Genomic DNA, 24,340 nt, shown 5'->3' with positions numbered 1-24,340 from the left:
ACGCCTCAGGTATTCCAGGAGATTATCCCTGAGTCCTGCTGCCAGAGAGCCGGTGATGGGGGAGCTTGGAGCAAGAAGGGCAAAGGAAAAAGAATTTGCTTGATCGAAAAAGATTTCTAACCACAGGCTGATGTTTACTATTATTTGACTGATTCCCTTGGTTTCCTTGCTAGGCTTGCAAAACAGATTTCATCATAGAAATGTTACTTGTTTGATTTATTTTATTTTCTCTGTGTCTGGCTGTTTGGGAAACCTTTGCAATTTATTTGGCTTACTGTTCCTCCCATGGAGGTTAGTGCAAAAGTCCTATACGTGAGAAGAGACTCATCTCTGAGGATAATGATATATATTTTTGAATTTTCACTGAAAAGCTACAGGGATTTGGAAAGGCTTGAGGTAAAGCCTCAGAGTCAACCAGAAAAGCCTTCAAATATATATTTAGGCAGACAGTCATACACACAAATACATTCAATAACCTATTTTTATATTCAAATGAGATTTTATGTTCAATGTTCAAAAATAAGAATCCAAGCCGTGACAGTCGTCATATGACAAGTTTCTGAAGCAGCTGGTTAACAGAGGAATCCCCTGTGAAATGATATGAATGAGAAACTCTGAATGAGGAACGTGACTGAGGAGCAGCAGACACCCTTCTTGACCTACTGTTGAACAGAGTCCTGTTCTGAGTAACAGTCGGTGATTCAGATAGTGGCTGGGAAATCAAATTTTTCATGTATCAACAGTCATAAGCATTAATAAGTAAGAAATTATATGTGTTCCTGTTCCCATGCATGACTGCAGAGTCACCAAAACATGAAACAGTCACACCTTACTTGCTGCAAATGGAAAAAAGTCTTTTCATTAAAAAGGCCTCATGGGACTTTCCATCCCTCTTGTGCTTCAACACAGAACTCTTTGTTTCAGTGTTCATTGAACAAAATCATCATATCTGCATGAAGTTTGTGCATAAGTAATTTAGTCTTCTTGACTGAGAACTCTTCCCCTTGCATTTTGCCAGTGGGTTGGCATCATCTTGCCGTATGCTCTAAGAGATCCATTTCTCACATCTGGATCTCCACATCTGAGTATGGGTCAAGACATCCATTTAAGGTACATGAATGCTAGGTGGTGATTGATAGAAGGGATAATAAGAAATATGAAACTTTAACAAAATAGCTTTAATGACATTTTCTAGTTGTTAATAGCTTTTATTATTGCAGTTTGTATTCTTGCATGCATAATAATCCAATGCCGTAACTGTTGAGAACTGTAGTGTGTAAGCTACAAGCCCTCAAAAGAAAAGGAGGGACTGATATCTGGGAATGTAGCGAATGTAACAGACGTAGCAGATGTAGATAGAAGTTACAACTTTCGGTTATCAGAATCATTGCACATAGATTAATTAAAACCGAAGCAAGTCTTGGTTCTTTGTGAATAATTTGGAAGGTTGTAAGATAAGAGACTCCTGAATAATCCCACTTAGACAGCTCGGCCTTGGGAGAGCAAATGCGCAGAACCATGAAGATAGGGAGGCACTAAGATGACAATGAGACCAGAACAAAATAACCTTGAAGAACATGGTATACGTGATCTCAGAACTGAGTTGCGCAGAAACAAAGGTCAACCAGTGGACACTGTGATGAAGAGTATGAGCCTTCATCTGAAGACCTCTGACGACCACCTGGAGGCACCAACAGACATGCGCGAAGGATAGTAACATACGCTAACTAGTTCTCAGAATAACCATGAATATGATAAGCATTTCTTGGAAACGTAATGAATATACGTATTCTGGTTGTATTTAACCTGAAATGACACAAATGGGTGTCTGGCACGCATGTTTGGAGGAGAGATCCCCCATGTGCTTGGTGTCATAATAAAGGATACCTGCGTAGCAGTATAAATTGTACTGTTAGGTTATCACTGGATCTTTGAATCAGTGGCCCAGAAGATCAGCATGGTTAAGACACACCACTTTCTGTATCCGAGAACATGAAAGACAGGGCTTTGGTGCCCATATCCAACTTTACTTGATTGCAAAGCATAAATGACCAGGAATCACTTCACAGTTGGGTCCCCTAGAGGCAATCTTCAGCAACAAACTAGCATGGGCCTCTGCCTCATGCCACTAAATCTTAAGTCCACCCTGAAGTTTGCAACTGGATCAGTTAAAGTATAGGCTTCAGTCTGGTAGAGTAGCAGAGTAATAACAGTATTTAAAATTGATCTTGTGTTTTCATTACAAGGTCCTTAAGTACTTTATAGTGATGTCACTAGTTATTGGAAGGAAAAAACCCAGACACAGAGTAGCAAGATGTCTTCCCAAAGTTCGCCTGCTGACTTGCTTGCAGTGTTAGGCTCAGATTTTCAGCACTATGCTGCCATACTAAACCAAGCTTCCTATAGACATGGCCCATGGTTTTCTGATTTGGTTATAGACAAAGAAAAGGAACAATCCAAATAAAAAACAATGACAGTAAATGGGGTTTCATATTACCTCATAAAAATAACTCTTGGTCTCCTCAGATCTGACTGTCTGAACTTCAAAGGATCATTACTTCCTTTTGGATGATGTCACAGGAAATTTCAATTCTGGGCTGCTGATGCTGAAGCAGTCAAAGTTTCAAATAAAATTAGTGGATTTTAAAAAGTTCTGAGAGTTGGATGACACCACAAAAAAAAGCTATTAACATTGCTTGTTAATGTTTTTTAGGAATTCTGTGGGGATTTTAAGGTCCAGATGTCTATGCTGAGCGGGGAAGAAATGAAATTTGGGGTAGGAAAATGAAGAACAAACTTTAATAGTAATTATTTTAAAAGTCAAGCATAAAACTGTGAAGAAACAAAGGCTGGATAGAAAACGTTGGTGCTGCTCGGTTCCAGTGGAAAGAAGAACTGTCAAGAGAAAAAGAGAAAAAAACCCATGGTTATTCGAGATGGATAATTACAAGGACCTTTTGACAATGAGAAAGAACTGACAAATGGAAAGAAAGATAGGCTATTAACCAGCCAGGACATTCAATCTGACATTCTTCTCCTTACCTGTTACTTGCTGTTCAGCATCAGCTTCCTTACACACTGCAAAAGGCACCTGGTTTCAGACATTTTGTTGAGCTCCTGCTGAGCTTACATTTTGTGTAGCAGAAGACCAAAGCATCTATTTTTCCCCTTTCCCATGACCCTTATGCCAGATGGAGTTGTCGGACTCCACAGTGGTTTGCCAGTGAGCCAAATCTGGTTCCTGGCCCACAGGAGAAAGAAAACACAAGTGGATGTAGGTTGATGACACTTGTCATAGATACTACATTGTGGTCAAAACCAGAATAAAAAATCCATCTCCTGGTTGATGATAAGTGGGGAGGGGAAGTTTAAGATTCCTGCTTCTTGTTAAAAGCCATGAAACAGCTAGGCATTTAAATATTACACAAGAAAAAAGGAAAACATTCAATTTCTATTTGTAATCAACTTTTTAGAAATGTAGAACCATTAAGGCTGGAAAAGACCTCTAAGATCATCAGGTCCAACCATCAACCCAACACCACTATGCCTGCTAAAACATGTACTGAAGTGCCACATCTACACATTTTTTGAACACCTCCAGGGATGGTGAATTCACCACTTCCCTGGACAGCCTGTTCCAATGCCTGACCACTCTTTCAGTAAAGAAATTTTTCCTAATATCAAACCTAAACCTCCCCTGATGCAACTTGAGGCCATTGCCTCTCATCCTATCACTAGCTACTTGGGAGAAGAAACCAACACTTGCCTTACTACAGTCTCCTTTCAGGTAGCTGTAGAGAGCGACAGGACCTCCCCTCAGCCTCCTCTTCTCCAGACTAAAAGTGGCTGTTCCCTCAGCCACTCCGCATAACAATTCTTCTCTAGACCCTTCACCAGCCTCTTTGCTCTTCTCTGGACAAGCTCCAGCACCTCAATGTCCTTCTTGTAGTGAAGGGCCCAAAACTGAACACACAGTATTTGAGGTGCAGCCTCATCAGTGCAGAGTACAGAGGCACAATCACTTCACTGCTCCTGTTGGCTACAATACTCCTGATGCAAGCCAGGATGCCCTTGGCCTTCTTGGCCACCTGGGCACACTGCTGGCTCATGTTCAGCCAGCTGTCAACCAACACTCCAAGGTCCTTTTCCACCAGGCAGCTCTCCAGCCACTCCTCCCTAAGCCTACAGCGTTGCATGGGGTTTTTGTGACCCAAGTGCAGGACCCAGCATTTGGCCTTGTTGAAACTCATGCAGTTGGCCTTAGCCCATCAATCCAGCCTGTCCAGATCCATCTGCAGAGTCTTCCTACCCTCAAGCAGATGGACCCTCCCACCCCGCTTGGTGTCATCTGCAAACTTCCTGAGGGAGCACTCAATCCCCTCATCCAGATCATTGATAAAGATGTTAAACAAGACCGGACCCAAAACTGAGCCCTGGGGAACACCACTCGTGACCGGCTGCCAGCTGGATTAACTCCATTCACCACCAGTCTCTGGGCTTGGTCATTTAGCCAATTCTTTATCCAGCGAAGCGTACACCCATCCAAGATATGAGCAGCCAGTTTCCCCAGGAAGATTCTGTGGGGAACAGTGTCAAAGGCCTTGCTAATGTCCAGGTAGATAACATCCACAGCCTTTCCCTCAACCACTAGGTGGGTCACCTGGTCATAGCACGAAAGCAGGTGGAAAAAAAAAATCAAGTTTCAGATTAACAAGTAAGAATTTCACTAAATTCTAATCTAATCTAATCTAATCAAGAAGCCAGCTGGAAATTCCCACAAGCTTTTTAGGTGAAGAGAAAGACCTCCACACCTTTTGGTATGATATTTGAAGATAAGGCTTAAAAAACCATTTGGATGTATGAAAGGAGGAAAACTCCATGGTAAAAAATGATTCTGAATGCTCTAAGTAACCAGCTTTTAAATCAACACGAGCATATCTAATATGCAGTCCACAGACCTGATGGTCTTATAGGTGTAACTATGGTCATCTTCAGCCATGAGAGGGATGTTGGGCCCCTAATCTGAAATTCATTGCAAAGTTCAATTAAGCTTGGCATGTGCAGCAGTTCAAAGCACTCCTGTCACCTCATCCAGCCTTAGCCCTGACCTCTTGCAGAAAGAATTCACAGGTGTCATTGGTTTCCCAGGCTGAAGTTGTGTTGTCACAGTTATGAAAAGCAATCTTTACATTAGCAAATAAATACCCTTCCTGATCCTGATGTAACCTGGTCCATGCATGAATCCCCAGTCTCAATGTTCTTGAATCAGTCCGAGAACAGAAGGCCAGGGCTATTGTTTATGGCTTTTATAGAGCATGCAAAGAGAAGGAATACTTGTTCTGGAAAAAACAAAAAGGTGTGAGCAGATGATATTTGATCAGTCACAAAGCCTGGTGCCACAAAGTTAATGTATCCATTTTAAGAACATTGAATCCATGAGTTTTACTAGATCAGTGTTATTATTATGTGGCCGTGTTATTTTTGATCTGATATTGGGAGCTCTAGTGACAGAGAGTGCATCAGGAAATAGGTATTCAAACTCGTCTGAATACATTGGCTAAATATTACAGCCAACATCTAGGAGTAAAAAAAAATCACCTTTCTGCAGTCCAAAGCAAGGGAGAAGAGGCACTGATGCAATCAGAGCAATAAACGTACAGAAACAGCAGCAAAAGACGAAAGGTAGTTTTCCCCTGTTATAGACTGAAGATAGCATGAAAGTAGTTACTAACCTGTCAATCTACAATCTACATGATTGGGCTTTTGCTGCAAGTGACACAAAACTTACCTGATATCTATCAGTCTTGATGACAGGGCAGCTTCTAAAGGGGGATGCTGAAGCAATATCTTCTATACTCTTGTTAAATTCCACTTACACTTCACCTCTGCTTTCAGCTCTTTGCTTCTGGCTTTTGGGAGCATGATGGGCAGAGTGGAAATTTTGGCAAGTGAGTCTGAATGCTTTCCTATCAGCTTTCAGAGGAAAAGTATCACACAATTTTTTACTACCATGTGACTGATCTGTAAATTTGGCCTTGATAGTAGGCTAGGGCCCAGATTTAACTAGGTGGGTAATAGCGTGATCACAGAATCACAGAATCACAGAATCACAGAATAGTAGGGGTTGGAAGGGACCTCTGTGGGTCATCTAGTCCAACCCCCCTGCCGAAGCAGGGTCACCTACAGCAGGCCGCACAGGACCCCGTCCAGGCAGGTCTTGAATATCTCCAGAGAAGCAGACTCCACAACCTCCCTGGGCAGCCTGTTCCAGTGCTCCGTCACCCTCAGAGGGAAGAAGTTCTTCCTCATGTTCAGACGGAACTTCCTGTGCCTCAGTTTGTGCCCATTGCCCCTTGTCCTGTCACTGGGCACCACTGAAAAGAGCTTGTCCCCATCCTCCTGACACCCACCCTTCAGATATTTGTAGGCATTTATAAGGTCCCCTCTCAGCCTTCTCTTCTTCAGGCTGAACAAGCCCAGTTCCTCAACCTCTCCTCGTAGGGGAGATGCTCCAGTCCCCTCACCATCCTCGTAGCCCTCCGCTGGACTCTCTTGAGTAGCTCTTCATCTTTCTTGAACTGGGGAGCCCAGAACTGGACAGAGTACTCCAGATGAGGCCTCACCAGGGCAGTGTAGAGGGGAAGGAGAACCTCCCTCCTCCTGCTAGCCACACTCTTCTTGATGCACCCCAGGATGCTTCAGGAAATCACTGTCTCATCTAACAGCTCACTGAGGCTGAAAGCACAGAAAGTTTTTCAGCAACCTACAAGGAAACTATTTATATTTTTTTGCTGGGTTAATGTTCTGCTTATTTTCCAAGGGGAAGTGGCCTGCTGAGAGGTTAGACAAGCACTCTAACTCATGCAAAACTAGTGGCAGAAACAATAAGGGGAGAGGCAAGGCCAGTCTTTGCTCTGTTGGAGGTCTTTTGGAATGGCTCACCCATTTTGCAAAGCTGCATCCTTTGCCCTGCTGGCAGGTACCCCGCAGCTGTGCTTCAATCAACTGCAGTTTCTTACTCTTGCAGTTAAAAACCTCTCATCTTCCTCTTCCTTTCCGGTGTCCTCTGATAAACTTCGCTCTCTGCAGGTTGACTGGAGAGAAGCTTCCTCTTGGGCTGCCCACCGTGCTTGGCTCCTCTTCAGAAACAGCTGTGTCACAGAAGTGCCTCTAGGCTCTTCTCACAGGCTTGTCCTGCTCCATTTATCCAGCTCTGCAGAGATACAGAAGAGTAATAAAGACTCCTAGTAGCTGCCTGTTGGTTTTGGTGTGTACATGCTTTGGGAAACAGACAATCGAGTAGCATATTAAAAAACATGAGAGTGACGTTTAACACAGATCAAGTCTCAGCAGCTCCTGGTGGTAAGGCAAACATGGCTTTGCAGTGTCAAAAACCTAAATTTGGAAAACGAATGAGAGAAACACTTAGGACTGGTATGTGTATATAAACCAGCTGGGACCCTCTGAGGCTGAGGTCACCTCATATAACCTCTTGTGAGCTAAGAGCAGCTGGGCTTCCATGAAACCTTGCCTTTACTTGCAGATAGAAGGGAGACCCATGCATCAGATAAGCAGTTCACAGACATATTTTTCTCTTAATATTAAGCACACATTATTTTAGTCATAAATTGGTCCTTATAACTTACATTAAAAAATCATTTAAATACTAAAAAATGGTGAGAAGAATGCTACAGTGGTTCTAAAGCATAGACCAGAGATTTGCTGAGGTAAATAAAAACCTTGTGGAGGGGAAAAGGTGCTGACTAATTCATATTTATACAATACCTTTTAAAATGAAAAAACACACAAGAATGTGATTAGATGTGGTTAGTTCCAGTAGAAAAAAATATGTACAGAAGAAAGCAATCTCATATGTTGCATTCAGATTCTTTCCTTTGAATACTACCCTAACCTGCAGTAAGCTTTACCTCCTTTGGGTTTGAAAAGCAGTTTGTCTGGCTAGACTTTCAGATACCTCAGAGAACCCCTTAAACACCATGACTTTTTATTGCTTATGGGTTCTTACAGTCCACCGCTTTTGCTTTGCCTGAAACCCCCTTATCTTGGTACCTCTGGTGTCCTTCCACCATTCTCATGGAAAATATCTGTATATTGTAGTCTCCATCAGCCAGGTTTTAACTGATTTGTTCCTTCACAAATCAGGTAAAACTCGGCTGATGGAGACTACAATATACAGATATTTTCCGTGAGACATGGTGAGAGAAGAAAAACTGTGGAAAGTGAATGTTCCCTAATCTCCCAGACTGCTACCTGCATATCTGTTTATTATTGCAAGATTTTCAAGAACAGGCCTCCCATGCTGCAATGGGTATGAAAAAAGCTGACCTGCAAGTCTAAGGTGTCTGTGGGAGAACGATGTGTGTCTTCCTTTTACTTCCCTGCTTCTGCAGAGCAGAGAAGATCATGCAGTTCTTCAGTCCCAGATCACTGCAGGAAGAAAAAACAGATAATAAAGTAGGCAATTATAATAGCTCCACTCACATTTCTATTAATTTAAAACTCTCTACAGCATATAAAAGATAAGGGAAAAAGAGGTACATTGTTTAGAATTCAAAAAATCTTATTAACCTTCCATAACTGTCTGACAATGCTCAAAGGCCCAGCTACACAAAAGACTCCAATATTAGATGTAGTCTCTGATTCCCCCCCACCTTCCAAATAATGACTGTAATGAAGAATCAAATTGTACTGAATTTGACTTTCTCTGTAAAACGTCACTAATTAATCCACAGCTAAATAAATATATAAATAAGACCTTGACATTCAATTTCGCTTCAATGCAAACAAGCAGATAAGAAACTCAGTTTCTCATGTTTCAAACTCTCTGAATAAAGAACATTTTGTCTTGGTAAAACATTAAGCATCTGGGAAAATGGGGAAAAAAATCTTTCCAAAGTAATGTACAGTGATTCTGATAATAGCTGACAATTTTGAGTAATACAGAGAAGGTGTACTATGAATGATTTTTCTCATTTTTCTCCTTATTTTTTGCCATTAGGATGCAATATGTAGGAAACAAGCAAAAAAGAGATTTTTCTTCTTACAAGTTATAGTTAAGCTGCTAGATCCCTTGCAGCTGAAAATTTTCGTAGGTTCAAAAACTGACCAGACAAATCCAGAAAGAAAAAATTATCATCAAGACCTGTTCAGTACAAGCACACCATCTCTGGCTCCAGAAATTTAAATTGCTTGAAGATGGGAGATCTGTCCAGGGAAATGTCTCTGCAAACGTGTGCTGTTCTCAGAACTAGAGTGCATCTGTCACAGTCCATTGTGGGGGCAGGATAGGGGACAACACGATCCTTTGGTTTGACCGTTCCTATGACAAATGCAGATTAAATATTGCTCCATTGCAGCCAGCGGTATGTTTAGCACGGATGTCACCAGGCAGTTCCTGGTCTCTATTGCAGAATGCATGAATGTTATGACATGTACCTCTTCGATATTTGACAGAAAGGAACCTGGAATAATTAGAAAGGGGAATGCACAAAGATCTGGGGTTTATCTCACAAATTAAAACTTAGGGTTATTTTCAACATTTCACGAGAATAAGCAAAGAACTTGCTGAAAAAAACATGGATCTTGTGGCCAGCAAAACAGATTTCTTCAAGGTTATTCACAAGGATACTGTAGACATTGTGCACCGCTTGTCCCAGGAAAGCTCATCTACCTGGAAAGACACTTGAACAAAATGAATGGCCAAGAATGTTCCTTGAAGTCCTTTCTTCTCTCCAAGCCAGAGAACATACATGTAGAAGGTATCAAGTGGTATGAAAAACAAGTGATGCATTAGCTTTGCAGAGTACTAAGACATTAACTAAGACAAATTAAAGAGGTTTATTTAGGAAGAAGTAAGTTTAGTACTTCTGCCATAAGTGTAAGAGATTCTTGTCACTAGAATGTTTAAACTAACCTTAAATTATTCCTAGTCACATGGGGTAGACTTGGCCTAAGCAATTTTATCATTAAAATATTTTTTCAAAGTATGGTTTCATCAAAAAAACAAATCCAGTAAAACATGAAAAGTCTTTGGAGGAAAGGCTAATTTCAGTAAGTGTGAAGAACTGACTGAGTTCTGAGAGCAGTGATTTGGCAGATCACTTGGGAGATGGGAGAAGCAAAGACTTCAGCGTGAGTTCACGAAGGGAACTCTATATGATTCCTTATATTTTTATAAGAACTCATAAAAATACTAAAAGCCCTCATGCTTATGCCAGGATCTTTTTATCACCTAATTGTCCATCCTCAGATACAGTAGACGCAACGTGCCTGTCACCCTGCAAGACATATTTATCTACATTATAAATGCACAGGTGTTATTTTGTGTGTGTGTATGCTGGATGTTTAGGGAAAACAAGCTGGTAAAAAACGGTGGTTTATGATAAAAGGATATTTCAGTGGCAGTGAAATTTTAGTGGTTTGCACTGATGCAAATGTGGGCATTTAGAGAGATCTGGACTAACACATCACCAACAATTAGTTAATACACATTTAAAATAAATTCAGTGTCAGACACAAAGTTTTACTAAAAGAAGCTTTGTGTGTGCTAGTAAATTTTAATGTGATCTGCCATTAAATATAAACAAGTTTATTTCGAAGTTGGTTTTCCAGTCACAAAAAACAAACACATATTTAACACTATGTTAGGTAAAGTGCTTTTTAACATGTGAAAACCACGGGAAAATATCGTGCATTCTGATATCATGTGCCTACCAGCATGACCAAAGATGGCTTCATCACTATGGAGTGGTGACACAGCAAGAGAGACTGAAAGTGGGTCATAGTGTAAAAATTACCAACAATGTGCTTATGGTTAATCTTAATTGCCCCTTACACCAAAATTAAACAAATAACAGTGAAGAGAGAGTTGGACTTCAAACACTTTTGTATGAATTCTTTCCTGAGGAGTCTTTTTTTTTGATATTTTATGATTATTTTGCACATCCTGCTTAAAAGCAAACACTGCCTCAATGCCATGAGCTGATATCAGATTTTCCCATGGAAAAAGATACAAAGTTCAGAAATTCCTAAAAATGTTTGCCTGTAGCTTTCTTATACGGAGTGATGTCTCAAGTTTTCTAGGTCTGATATTTTGGGATCTCCCAGAACTAGAAGTGTCACTTCTGCTCTACTTTTGGGAGTGTCAATGCTCCTGTTTTCTCTTTCAGTGCTTGAAAAATGTTGGACTTCAGCCTTACTGTTTCGGTGAATGACGCTTTGCAGAGGCCTTGCTTTTATGGATGACTTTTTTTTCTTATTCTTTTATTGCTTATATGCCTTGCATGTTAGAAGATTAATGGATAGAATTCACCTAATCAAAGACGTCTGTCAGTTCTGTAACAGTGGTCAGCAAATAGGCTTCTCAACATGGGTTATCAGGGGAGTAAAGGGGCGTATCCTTCCTTCCTTTTGCTAAACATGTCCCCATGTCCCAAACTCCTCCTCCTGGGAGTAGTAGCAGCACTGAGGTAGTAGCACAGCTCCCTTGCTCTCGTGGAAACTGCTTGCTTTCTTCTCGAGAAGTATCTCTTACACAGGTTGTGAAAATGGTACCAGAAATGATCAATGCCGTGGGGAAAATCTCAAAGCTCCTTCATTTTAAAGACTGAAGTGACAATAATGTCTTTCCAGTCTGACCTTTTTCCAGTGTAGACCATGAGATCTGACCCTTTGGTTTCTGGATCGGACTGAATAACATGGGGGTGAACTCTGCTAGTCCTTTCAGCCTGACATGTAAAATGAATTTGCACCTCTAAGGTGCTCCGATTAACTGCAGTGGAATTGGGGTAAAGATAATTGTTGTAAATTTGTAGTAATTAGAAACCTCCCAGGATCAGTACCTGTTTGATTTCTGAAATATGCCTAGTTCTCTACAATACACTGCAAGTCCATCGCAGCGAAATGCTACTGAACCTTGGAAACCCAAATTCTTTCCTTTGTGGCCAAAACTCATATTAGCTAAATTATTAATGGACTTATTTAAATGGACAAGATAAGGAAAAGCTAATAACTACCAAACCAATCTGCTGGCATGCCATGTTTTTACACTGTCCTTGCAAGCGTTTGATTTGAGTGTGATCAATAGGTTTCTATGTGGAACATCTTGTACTTTGAATACTTCATGTGACTCAAACAACTTCAAATGGTTAATGTACTGCTATGACATATAATTAGGTATCTTGCCTTCATTTATGGGTAAAGAAAATGAAGTCAAGACAAATAAAGCAGCCTGTGCTGAGGTCACACAAAGCCTATTTTTAATATGTTTAAGCATTTGTGGCAAAGCTAACAACAATAACAAAATTTAATTTTCATTAAGGTAAAGAAGAAGAGAACTGGCAGAAGTATGATTGACAGTTTCTCCTTCTCCTTGTTTAATTTAGCTTGAGAGTTTAAAATGTTTGTATCACATGTGAACTTGCCACATTTCCAGCAAGTCTTAAATTTTGTTCAGTCAATAAGTTATCTTTGCCATACATGCAGGAAAATCATTTGTCTTCACTGATGGACTAAACTATGACGCAGAAAAAAAGTTCCAAGGAAAAGGATATAGATAAACTTCATTGTTGCCAATGGACAGGCCACAATCTATGTTGAGTTCTTCTAATGAAATGTACCTACCTAAATCTGAGCTACTTTTCTGGACTGATTTTCTCTTACTAGAAAGAAGCTACTGGACAGAAGATACCGGAAGATCCTTCCCTTCTGCCCAGCACTGGTAAGACCACACCTGGAGTGCTGTGTCGAGCTCCTCACTACAAGAGAGACATGGACATACCAGAGAGAGTTCAGCAAAGGTCTCAGAAGATAATTAAGGGACTGGAACATCTCTATGAGGAAAGGCTGAGACAGCTGTGGCGGTTCAGCCTGGGGAAGAGAAGGCTCGGGAGGAACCTTATCAATGTACATAAATACATGCAAGCAGGGTGCAAAGAGTATGGAATCAGATTCTTCTAAGTGCCAGGACCAGCAGCGGTGTGCACAAGTTAAAATACAGGAGATTGTCTGTGAACATCAGGAAACACTTTTTTACTGTGAGGGTGACTGAGCACTGGCACAGATTCCCCAGGGAGTCTGTGGAGTCTCTGTCCTTGGAGGCATTTAAAAGCCATCCAGACACAGTCCTGGGATCATGGCTTTGGTGATCCTGCTTGAGCAAGGTGGTTGGAGCAGATTATCTCCAGAGGTTCCTTGCAACATCAGTCATTCTGTGATTCTTTGATTCTGTGAAGTGGAAAAGCTTAGGATGTAAATTACCTCACCCTAAAGCAAAGACAATACCTAAAATAGCCGAAACAAAGTACTTACTCCTTTCCATTTATTACTATGGGAGCTTAGGTTACTCAGCTGTACGATATCTACATTGTACAAATATAAAATTTGATGAGATGTGGCTGACACTAGCTGTTTTATCTTAAGTATTCAAGTCTTTTGTGTTTGACAGTTGATGAATTACATCTTTATTTATTCTTTAATGTATAACACACAGCTATTGATGCGTGGGTGAAAAATTGTGGGATACTTGCTGCTCTGCTTCCTGCCAATAGTGAAACAGTGCATATCACATGCAGAGCTTTATATAGCAGATGTCATAAATTGATAACTACAGAAGAATGAAACTCCAAGTGGAACTCATCTGCCCTAAGTCCAATTGTCCAGACCTGAGCTAGGAACAGTGGGCTTCCTTCAGAGGAACTGCCAGCAGCTCATGAGTGCAACCATTTCACCCTAAAATAGCTGACCAAGATAGTTCAGTCTAATCACTTTCAGAAGGTGCCAATTTCTCTCCATTACTACAAAGAAAAGACGAGGTGATCAGCCCAGATACGGACACCTGAAGCAGGATGAGATATAGGAAAGGTGATTTCAACCTTGTTTTTAACCTTGCATTGCCTCACCAGAGTAAGCCTGAACAGTCCTTGAACGTAGCAAAGATGCTGTTTGCTGCCTATTGGTATGGCACTGGTTTGTAGTCAGCTTCACTGAAACATTTTCTTTTTTCTTAAAAGAAACAGAAATAAAAACAGTCTTGAATGACTTGCTGATTGAGTTGCCAAAGACATCTATCGCAATAATGAACTTGCCTATCCATTTTTTCAACTGTACTGATGAGTCTACATTAAATCTATACAAATTATGCTTACAAAGAAATGGGCTAGATAAATGCTCTAATTTTTAAATGTGAGCTCTGTCACCTATATACTTCTAAGTACTGACAAATCAGGAGACTGATTTCTGCAGTACCAGTTGTTTTGTAATCTCTATTGTATTTCTAGACAACCTTCTGAAGCAGAAACAATATTAAGAGATAAGTAGCCTTTCCCTCTAACAGTGAACAGTATATTTTCTACAAACAGAATGAAAAGTTCAATGTTACCAGATAATTAAGCAAATGAACGGCATGGAGTGTTTCTCCCTTTCTAGAAAAATACTACTGAAAAGGTAAAGCTGAATGATTTAACATAAAATATCCAATTTTGACTAAAGGAGTCTATACATGTGTTGGCTTCAGAATGCAATTACTATGGAAACAACAAACAAAGACGATATCTCAAAGCGTGCCAAGCTGAAATTCATGCCTGGACTGATTTCAAGTATTTTCCTTGCTGAGAACTACAGCTGAAGGTTTTCAGGCTGAATTCTATAGGAAAAGTCTTTCAGCATGCTATTTTCATTCCTCAGCTTCCCCCCCCTTCTTTTTGATAAAAAGGCATGAATAGCACAAAGCTTTTCTTAAAGGCTAATAATTTTGAATGCCCAAATGTTTGTGGTATCTACTCATTAAAACCTTTTTCAGTTTCAAAAATCACCAGGTAAAAATAACGCTGCAGAAGTATGCATCTGACTATGTCACTCCAGTTTTTTATAATCAAGGGAGAGAAATGGACAATTTTAGTTGCAATTCATATGAGCTTTTCAGACATCTATCTCATAACGATCTGAATTGCATGCTAGAAGCACCCATTTCTTTATATTTACCGTAAAGGGAGTCTGCAGCATATTTACATTTGTCTATATAAACATATCGCTAAACATAACCATAATATTATGTATTATATCACATATACTAAGTACACATACAGGATAATGTGTACTTCCCAGATTATTTCCCCATTGACAAACAGTTCACTTCAAAAAGAATTGTGAAAGATGAAGAAAATAAACTGAGAAACTTGGACACTAATTAGTATTTTGGCAAATCTTGAAAAAGTAATCTTTCAGAGGTTTTGCTTCTTTTACTGATCAACTTGATAGTGTGTTTCAAGCTTTTCATTAACCTAAACATTTTTGCCGTTACTGGAAATCCATGTTTAAAAATGTATTTTTGACTGAAACAAAAATGTGTCATGGAAATTTTGAATTTTAATATAGTAAAAAAGATACTGTGAAAGATGATATTGGAAGAAAGTATAAAAGATATAGAATATGTCATGCTGGTTGTCATAAAAATTGTATAAATGAAAACAGGTAATTTTCATTAAACTGTGTGAAAAAAGATACCTAGTCATAATTTTGAAATATTATGTCTTTTACAAAGAACCAAGGAGTAATCAGGATTTTTGAGAAGGATTTTGCAGCTGCTGTATGCTTCTTGGGAATATAGGAGATGGAATAATATCTGTGTTGACATTTTAAAAATATTTAGAGTTTGCTTAGTACTGCTGACTTAGAGGAGGGAGTTTTGAGTACAATTAAAAGAGGCGAAGGAGAAACCATCTTACCTGTAAATATGGCAATGTAGAGAACACTAAGGATCCTTATTCTTGATCTTACTTTAAGAGATATTAAGTTTGGGGTTTGGATAATAATAATTATATTTTTCTTCAGTATAGTTTTCTTCTTCCACTTTTCCCAAAGTAGAAAAATAATCACTGTAGATCAAAAGAAAAAAGATATAATTGTCTCAGAAAAAAATTCAAACACTCATTATGTTTTGGTTTTACCACATGATTTAGCTTAAGGTTTTAATCTTTTTGTTTTCTTTTAGTTTATTGAAAATTAGCCTGAAATGCCCTTTTTAAATGAGAAGTCCAAATTTCTTATTAAAATTACATAAAATAAATTTTCATCTGTCTTAATTTTCTTTTATGCTTTTAGCTGAATTCAAGCTGAATTTGCTTCTGGTTTGGAGTCATCAAACCTATATCTGTTAATGAAAAGATAGCTTGCTTTCTTTTAAATATCTGTTCAAAGATCTGAAGACACACAATCTGCTTTAGAACAAACACGCAAACACAGAGGAAGCCTCATATGTGCAAAATATTTTCTAAATTGTTAAATTTCAAATTGAAACAGCTTTATTTTGACAATTTCTTGCAATGTTTGTTATTAGAATATAAAGGCTTTGTGTGGCCTCATTAAAAGCAAAAGGTGAAACTAATTCGAAATGAAATTGTTTCTTACAGATACAGTTTCTTTGGGGAGTTAAGATGCATAAATTTAGATATCTGCAAGCAGGTATCTCTGTGGAGGTGTCACAGGTGAGACAGTGACTTAGTTCATGTTTCTGAACAGAGATGTTTGAGCCGCTTCAGATGGAGAGGGCTAGAAGACACACCACGAGACAGACTGGCTCCTTCTGGACAGGGCAGATAGAAAGCTGGTGAAATAGCCTTGGGCATCTCAAATGGCTCTGGATGCCATTTATCTGAGCAACTGAATAGGGCTGTAGGAATCTACCTGTAGGGTTCATCTCTCTAGGTGCCACCAGACAGGTTGACTAGGAGAGGGATTCAGCCACTGAAGTGTAGGCACCTAATGACTTTTGAGTCTTGAGGATAGAGTCCCATGTCAGAATCGAAAAAGGTGCAAGGCTCCCTCACCTCCCATGCTGTTTTGCCAGCCTGGTGCAGTTGCAAATGTCCCATTGCATCGCAGATGTCAGCAAGTATCTATATTTAGACAAGTGCCTTCTGCCTTACATCTCCACAGCAGAAGTGGAAGAAGTTTAGACACTCAGCTCCTGTGTCAATACTTCTGTAGTGACACCCAAATGAGGGAGTCCTGATCTGAAACAGAATCTTACTGAATAAGCTTATGCTAATTTTTATCTAATCAGCTGCAAAACCAAATCATGTCTATAAATAGTGAAAAATAAACTCAGTATTCGAAAGGCATTTAGAAGCATATTGTGATACTAACATAGGTCGAATGTCATGTTTACTTCTACATTGAGCAGGAGTTTAGCTGCATGAAAGAGTGGCTCACAGTAGAGCTTGAAAACCTTTAAGGAAATGATGCAGGCTGAATTTATTTACCTGTGTGACTTTGAAGCACTGCTGTGAGCAATAAGTACCACCATTTGTGAACTCACATTTCCCTCTGCTTGGCCAAGTCCTCAATGCTTTTAGCTTGTGCTCCACAGGAGGACTCCCTTGGGCGAGATGAATCTGCACACAGCTAGTGTTAAGTGTAAGGCATAGCACGTTTAAACCTGTGCTATGTCTTCAGAGCCCTACAAAACAGAATTAACACCTTGGGAAGCCAGGCTGTTATTCTTATTTTGACAATGTTCTTATTATTTTATCCTGCTAATCTGATTTTCAAAGATTTATACATTAATTTTTCATACATTAATCCCTGAAACTATGCCTGGAAAGCCCATGCTATAAATACCACACACCTAATACACATGCCATTGGCAGACAAAATTTACAAGAAACAGACAAAGCTCATAATACTAATTTCATTATATTGCCCTTATAAATCTTCCCAGCTGTTCTGACACTTTAATTACAAACTGACACTTTCAGTTTTAAAGTATTGTGGCCTGTATAATAGATCATTTAACTTTATACTTGTTATGAGTCTGGCTACTGTAGAGGAGTCATTTTACAATCCAACTCCTTTAGAAAGGCAGCAAGTCAACAAGAGATTAAGTGTTATAACTATAAAACTCAATTAGATATTGGGACGGTCCTGAATTTATTACAACACACATACATGCAAAAAAATGCAATGTCTTCCACATCCTCCCCCTTCCCAGTATCCCATGCAAGCTTCTGTGTGGAATACAGGTATGGGTTGAACAGCCTGTGGGCGAGAAGTAGGTGACCATTTCTGGAGCTATTGTACCCAAGAAGTGATGGCTTCTGAAAGCTGCATGTAAAGGACAGAATCTCCAGAATAACCCTGCTGAGCAACTTGTAGACAAGGGACTACGAAGAAAATCTGAGTGAGGAATAAAGAATGCATGGCTTGTTTTCAGTCTAACACAGTCTTAAGATAATTACAATTAAAAAAAAGCAGGAGGGATAGAATAGTTTGCTGTAAACAACGACTTCAGAATGTCAAAATGGAAATGAACGCATACCAGTAATTACAGGAGAAAATGCAGTCCTAGTATGGGACTTCCGGGCTCTGTTCTTCAGTTAGGCACGTGCAGAAATTCACAGTAGTGCTAAAAAAGGCTGCAGAAACAGACAGTTCAACTGTGATCCATTACACACATCTATACCTCTTCAAATCTACCTGCAGAGCTCCAGTTATTTGTCTTGTAGCCTCTACATTATAACAAGTCATTGTTGTCCAAGTAAAAATACCATCTTCGATCTTCAGTTTGTGGTGTCCTTCATTATAGACCTAGCACTGAAGCAACACAATTGCCGGCAACCGTGCTGTACAACCTCTCTGAAAAGTCGTTTGCAAAAATAGGTGCTTTGGAGGGACGTCAAGCTGTTTTCAATGGACACAGCGTTCCTAAGTGGTGGTTTAGATGACAGAAATGTTCTGCTTTCTTATAACTTGATCCTTGTTTCGGCTCCAGCTTGCTAAGTTCCCTGTGCTGATTTCAGCTTTGTTGTTATCATCAAGCTTTAAAAGTGTTTGACTAAGTCAGAAATATGAATGTTGCAATTAACATTGATTTGTGTGCATTCTCCTTTGCAAAGATGAAATCAATTCACAGATGTCTCAGGACATGGAATTTTTAGATGATCATTTTAACCTCAGCCACCAAGCAGTAGTTTATAGCTGTGAAACATTATCAGGCTGGAATACAGCTATCCATTATCTTGCTCAAAACCAGAAGCAGACCGCCCAAATACGATCATTTCTTTTAGCTATTAATTCTGTTAGCATACGTCTTGGTTATAGTGTTCACATTATTTGACACAAAGCGGTATCCAGAATTAATGAGTAACTCAAATCTAGGCAGTCATGATTTCTGGGTGGCTGATTTTTTATTTGTTTTTAATTTGTGAAATTTAAAAGGAAAAAGAATATTATGGCCTCTGGCCACGAGCTTTACTTTTTGCTTCTCTACTTCTTTTCCGTACCGAAAAGTTCATCTTTTTATTGATGAACCCATAGGGTTCTGCACATAAAGGAAGCCATTCTGAAATCGGCTCCATATGGACAGACCATATGTGCACACTGAGTCCCGCTGAAGTAAACTATGGTTAGCATTTCTTATTTCTGCTATAGTAACATACATATGTCTCTAACCATGGACTCTGTTGTGCCAGGCACTGTACAGACAAAAAGAAAAATGAAATCTTAGTACTAATGGACGGACTATCACAGTACAGATAGGAAGAATTCCACAAACGTAATGGTGGCAGACTAGATTGTTAAATGGCACGTATTGGTATTACTCTGTCAGATTCAACAAAACCACCATATTTCTATTCTTCCATTTAATGTACAGCCCTCTAGAAGAGGTCATTCTCATTTCCTTTCTGGGTGTAAATCACAAGTCATCTTTCCTGCTGTCTATGAGGTTGCACATATGTGTGTTAAGATTAGAATGAGACATCATTTTGTGCTCTGGGCTTGTCTACAGAGGGTGGTAACTGTGAAATAAGGGGTAAAGTGAACATGTAGTGCATCAACAATCTTGCAGGAGCTCATTCTTTTTCAAAGTTGGAGTTAATCACCTTTTTGTTACTATGCAGTAAACATGTCCATGAGGAGACACAGTGTAAAATATCCATTTCAGTATAATTTATGCCTCATAGTGCTTTGCAGACATTACCCATTTGGGAGAATCTTGTGTAATGACACCAGAATGAAACCAAAGGTTTGTTTTCCAAAAGCTACATTTTCATGGCAAATATTTACATGTAACAGATGGAAAGAGTAATGCTGATCCACAGAACAAAGGTAAGGACATGCTTGTCTATCTTAGGAACCTTATAGAGGTAGCTCTTCAGGGAGAAGGAAAAAAATGTGAAAAGGCAATTGTGTGTACATACTGTGTGATTGACAAAGCTGCACAAGATTCCACAATCAAGTTCCTTCCAAGCAGGTCACAAATACATTGCAAGCTGCTTGGGTAAAGCATTGGGTGAAAATCTGGAAAGTGAAGATTAAAAAAAGGATGCAAAACCTTAAGTCACGTTAATGCCCCACTAAACTATTTATCTAGGACTGTGGTGGATTGACTATAATTTAAAGTCTTTAAATGAGGTTTGGAAGGCTTTCAGGAAGAGATGCTCTTGCTTAATCCAGAGTTATGGGCTTTACTTACAGAATTTCTGGGTGAGAGTCTCTGACCTGTACTGTGCAAGCAGCCAAGTTAGATGGTCATAATAGTCGCTTCTGGCCTTAAAATCTATCAATTTATTAAGGAACCCGCTGTAATGCTGTGATGCAGAGGCAATTTACATCAGGATCTGAAGAGCACTTAAATTAATTGTTTCATTAAAATCCATTTGAATGCTTTTACATCTTGATGCACGCTGCTTCTGGGTGCCTCACAGGTTTTATAAGGAGGTCTTCAGCCCTGAAGAACCTATTATGACTGCCTGGCCAAGCCTGTGCATTATACGAGCTGAAACAAAGTGTTCCTGGGGAAGTCATGGGGTAAGGAGCCCTGACATCACGTCTAGTGCCCGTGGGTGGTTCCGTGGCTACCGTTAGGAGGTGCTTCCCAGCGGCTCTGCTCATTCCGCTTGCTGGCATCATGAGGAATGAGTTCAGTGCTGTGTGGGAGCGTATTTCAGATCTTTCATACACCTACAGCCTTATGCCAAAAATAAGATGCAATCATTTGTTTCCTAGGTGATAACTGCACTGAGTGTGCGCGGTCCTTGCTGTCTGTGAAATGGTGAAGTATGCTATCAGCCTTTCTTGCAGTGCTTGTGAGGCAACATATCAAACAGCTTTTACTGCAGAACAAATGGCTTGTTGATTACGTACACATGGGGAAAAAATGTATTGAGGTTTGCATCTCAGTATCATTTCAGGCAAATGTAGTTTTATTCTGTTGTTTGCTTTTTCTATGGTATGTGAAGGGATGAGTGAGCAAGAAATGTCAGTTCCTAGATTTCTAAATGCTAGAAGATCTTTCAGATGTTCTTTCTTGACAGTCTGTCTGAATTTATATCTGTATGAAGGTGCAGAAATTCTAGTTCCTACCTTGTTTTTCTCCTGCAGAAATCTAAAGCTCATCAAAACAGATTATTATCCAAGTGTGTCTCTGATCTCTAGAGTATCTGAATGCCAAAAATCCATAAAGATATTTGCTTTACACCACTGTCCTTTGTAGAAGACAGTAAAGGGTAATATAAGAAGTATAAACAGATGTTGTGGTTTAACCCGACAACCAGCAACTAAGCTCTAGACAGCCACTTGCTCACCCCTCTCCTTTCCCCTCAGTGGGATGGACAGGAGAAATGGACAAAAGGCAAAACTCACGGGTTGAAGTACAGACAGCTTAATAAAACAAAAAAAGAACTATTGGTACTACTACTACTACTACTAATAATAATAAAAATAATGAATATGAAAAAAAAGCTATACACAATACGATTTATTTCACTACCATACAAACAATTGCATAGCCAGTCCCCAGGCAGCGATGGCGGAACCCACAGGTTTCCCAGAGCTCACAAATTTCATTGATTTCACCAAACTCACAAATTTTGCATAACTCACCACACTCACATAAAAAGAGACCAAACTCACACAAAAAAGACACTGAAATCATGCCAAAGTTTGAACTCTCAGAAAGGAGAGGATTCACGAAAAAGAGAATTCCTGCCCCCTGGCCAACCGACTTTTATAAACTGAGCATGACAGCTATGGTATAGAATATTTCCATCAGCCAGCCCAGACTAGCTGCCTGGCTGTGCTCTCTCCCAGCTCCTGCACACCTGCTCATTATCTGAATCTGAGAAACTGGAATAAGTCCTTGATTTCTTAAAAACAAACAAAAACAACGGTGTATTTTCAACGTTATTCTTGTACTAAACCCAAAGCACAGCAGCTACTGGGAGGAAAATTAACTATCCCAGCCGAAACCAGGACAACAGACTTTTATTATTCTGCTAGATTTTTTTTTAAATTCATCATTTTGTTTCCAATATTTCAAATGTCTGCAAGTTTTGAAAATATGCAGAGATTCTGAATTCTTGAGATGCTGTATTTCACAGAAACACAGAATCACAGAATGTTTGGGGTTGGAAGGGACCTCTGTGGGTCATCTAGTCCAACCCTCCTGCCGAAGCAAGGTCACCTAGAGCAAGCTGCAGAGGACCGCGTCCAGGCGGGTCTTGAATATCTCCAGAGAAGGAGACTCCACAACCTCCCTGGGCAACCTGTTCCAGGGCTCCATCACCCTCAGAGGGAAGAAGTTCTTCCTCACGTTCAGATGGAACTTCCTGTGCTTCAGTTTGTGCCCGTTGCCCCTTGTCCTGTCACTGGGCACCACTGAAAAGAGTTTGGCCCACTCCTCTTGACACCCACCCTTCAGATATTTGTAAGTATATGTTAGGTCCCCTCTCAGCCTTCTCTTCTTCAGGCTGAACAAGCCCAGCTCCCTCCGCCTCTCCTCATAGGAGAGATGCTCCAGTCCCCTCACCATCCTTGTAGTCCTCTGCTGGAGTCTCTCCAGTAGCTCCTCATCTTTCTTGAACCGGGGAGCCCAGAACTGGACACAGTACTCCAGATGGGGCCTCCCTAGGGCAGAGTAGGGGGGGAGGAGAACCTCCCTCGACCTGCTGGCCACACTCCTCCTAATGCACCCCAGGATGTCATTGGCCTTCTTGGCAGCCAGGGCACACTGCTGGCTCATGGTAAATCTGTCATCCCCCAGCAGTCCCAGGTCCCTGGGAGTGGAATTCCCTATTCCATAAAATGAAGATGTGATAAATGCTTCTTCCTCTTGATGTCCATGGGGACTGTACACTGCCCTTGTTACAAATGACATGTGTGTGTATGGGGAGGAGTTTCTCTGAGGGTCGGTTTGAATGTCTTGCGTTTCATGCTTTCCTTGTAAACTGATTTCAGCATCCCCTCAGAAAAAAAAAAAAAATAAATGGAATATTGACTGCTCAAGTTTTCCCTCACACAAATTAGAGAAATGACATGATACTGAGGAAAAGGCAAGCTCCAAAATATGTGGAGCTAACTACTTCTCATCTTGCGTTTCTGCTTGAATCAAAATCCTGATTATAACAGGTTCAGGAGAAGGTCACACAGCAAGATGATAATCTGCAGAGCTTTCAAATCATAGCAAACCCATAAAACTTAATTTACATGGACAGTTGTGATATTAAAACCCTGGAGGACCGCAGTTTACAGGACTGCAACAGAACAAAGTTCTGTGTTTTGGCATAATTTTTGAAAAGAAAATGTGGTTTGTCAAATTACGATTTGACATTGCATATTGGTGTGATCAGAGTTGGAGAAAAAATAATGAATCTATATCACAGAAGCCCAAAGTGAGGTGAAATTAATACTGTTTATCAATCATATCAATTGATCTGGTAACATGCTTAGGTATTATGCTGAATTTTAGGGACAAAACCCTGAATAGTTTGACAGCAAAGGTGATTTTCATGGTTTTCCTAATGTTTTTTAAAAAATCTCTTATGTGTTCCACAAACAATATTTGAATAGTTTGCTTCTGGCTACAGGAGTAATTTGTTTTCAGTCAACACAAGCAACAAAACTTGTTATCTTTGGAAAGAATTTCTTGAATATACTCACAAAGAAAATATGGCAATGAACATTCTCTAAATCTTGTTTAAATTAGCAAATCATTACCTAATTTTTGGTAACCTCTGTGGTTGCTTCACTGTCTTCCTCCACACATAACTCCCATTCTTCAGGTTAGTTAATTGACTGAAATTATTAAGGGTATTTCTGGAGAATTCAGAAGTGTCTTCTTGCTGCTGAAAGAGCCATGTCAGTAGTGTCAATCTCAAAGACAGTCTGCAAATTCTTCGTGTCGAAAACTGAAGAAAAATTTAGGCCGAAATGTTTTGTGCAATTCGTTCCCGTATTGTATCGGCAAAGATTTTACATCCTTGCTTGCAAAGGTGTTAAACTCCATGTTAGCAAAACCATGTTGCTTGGTTTGTAAACAAAATAA

Source organism: Opisthocomus hoazin, chromosome 1 (genome assembly GCF_030867145.1).
Source record: "Opisthocomus hoazin isolate bOpiHoa1 chromosome 1, bOpiHoa1.hap1, whole genome shotgun sequence".
Lineage (NCBI taxonomy): Eukaryota > Metazoa > Chordata > Aves > Opisthocomiformes > Opisthocomidae > Opisthocomus > Opisthocomus hoazin.
Note: the sequence above shows the minus strand (reverse complement) of the source record.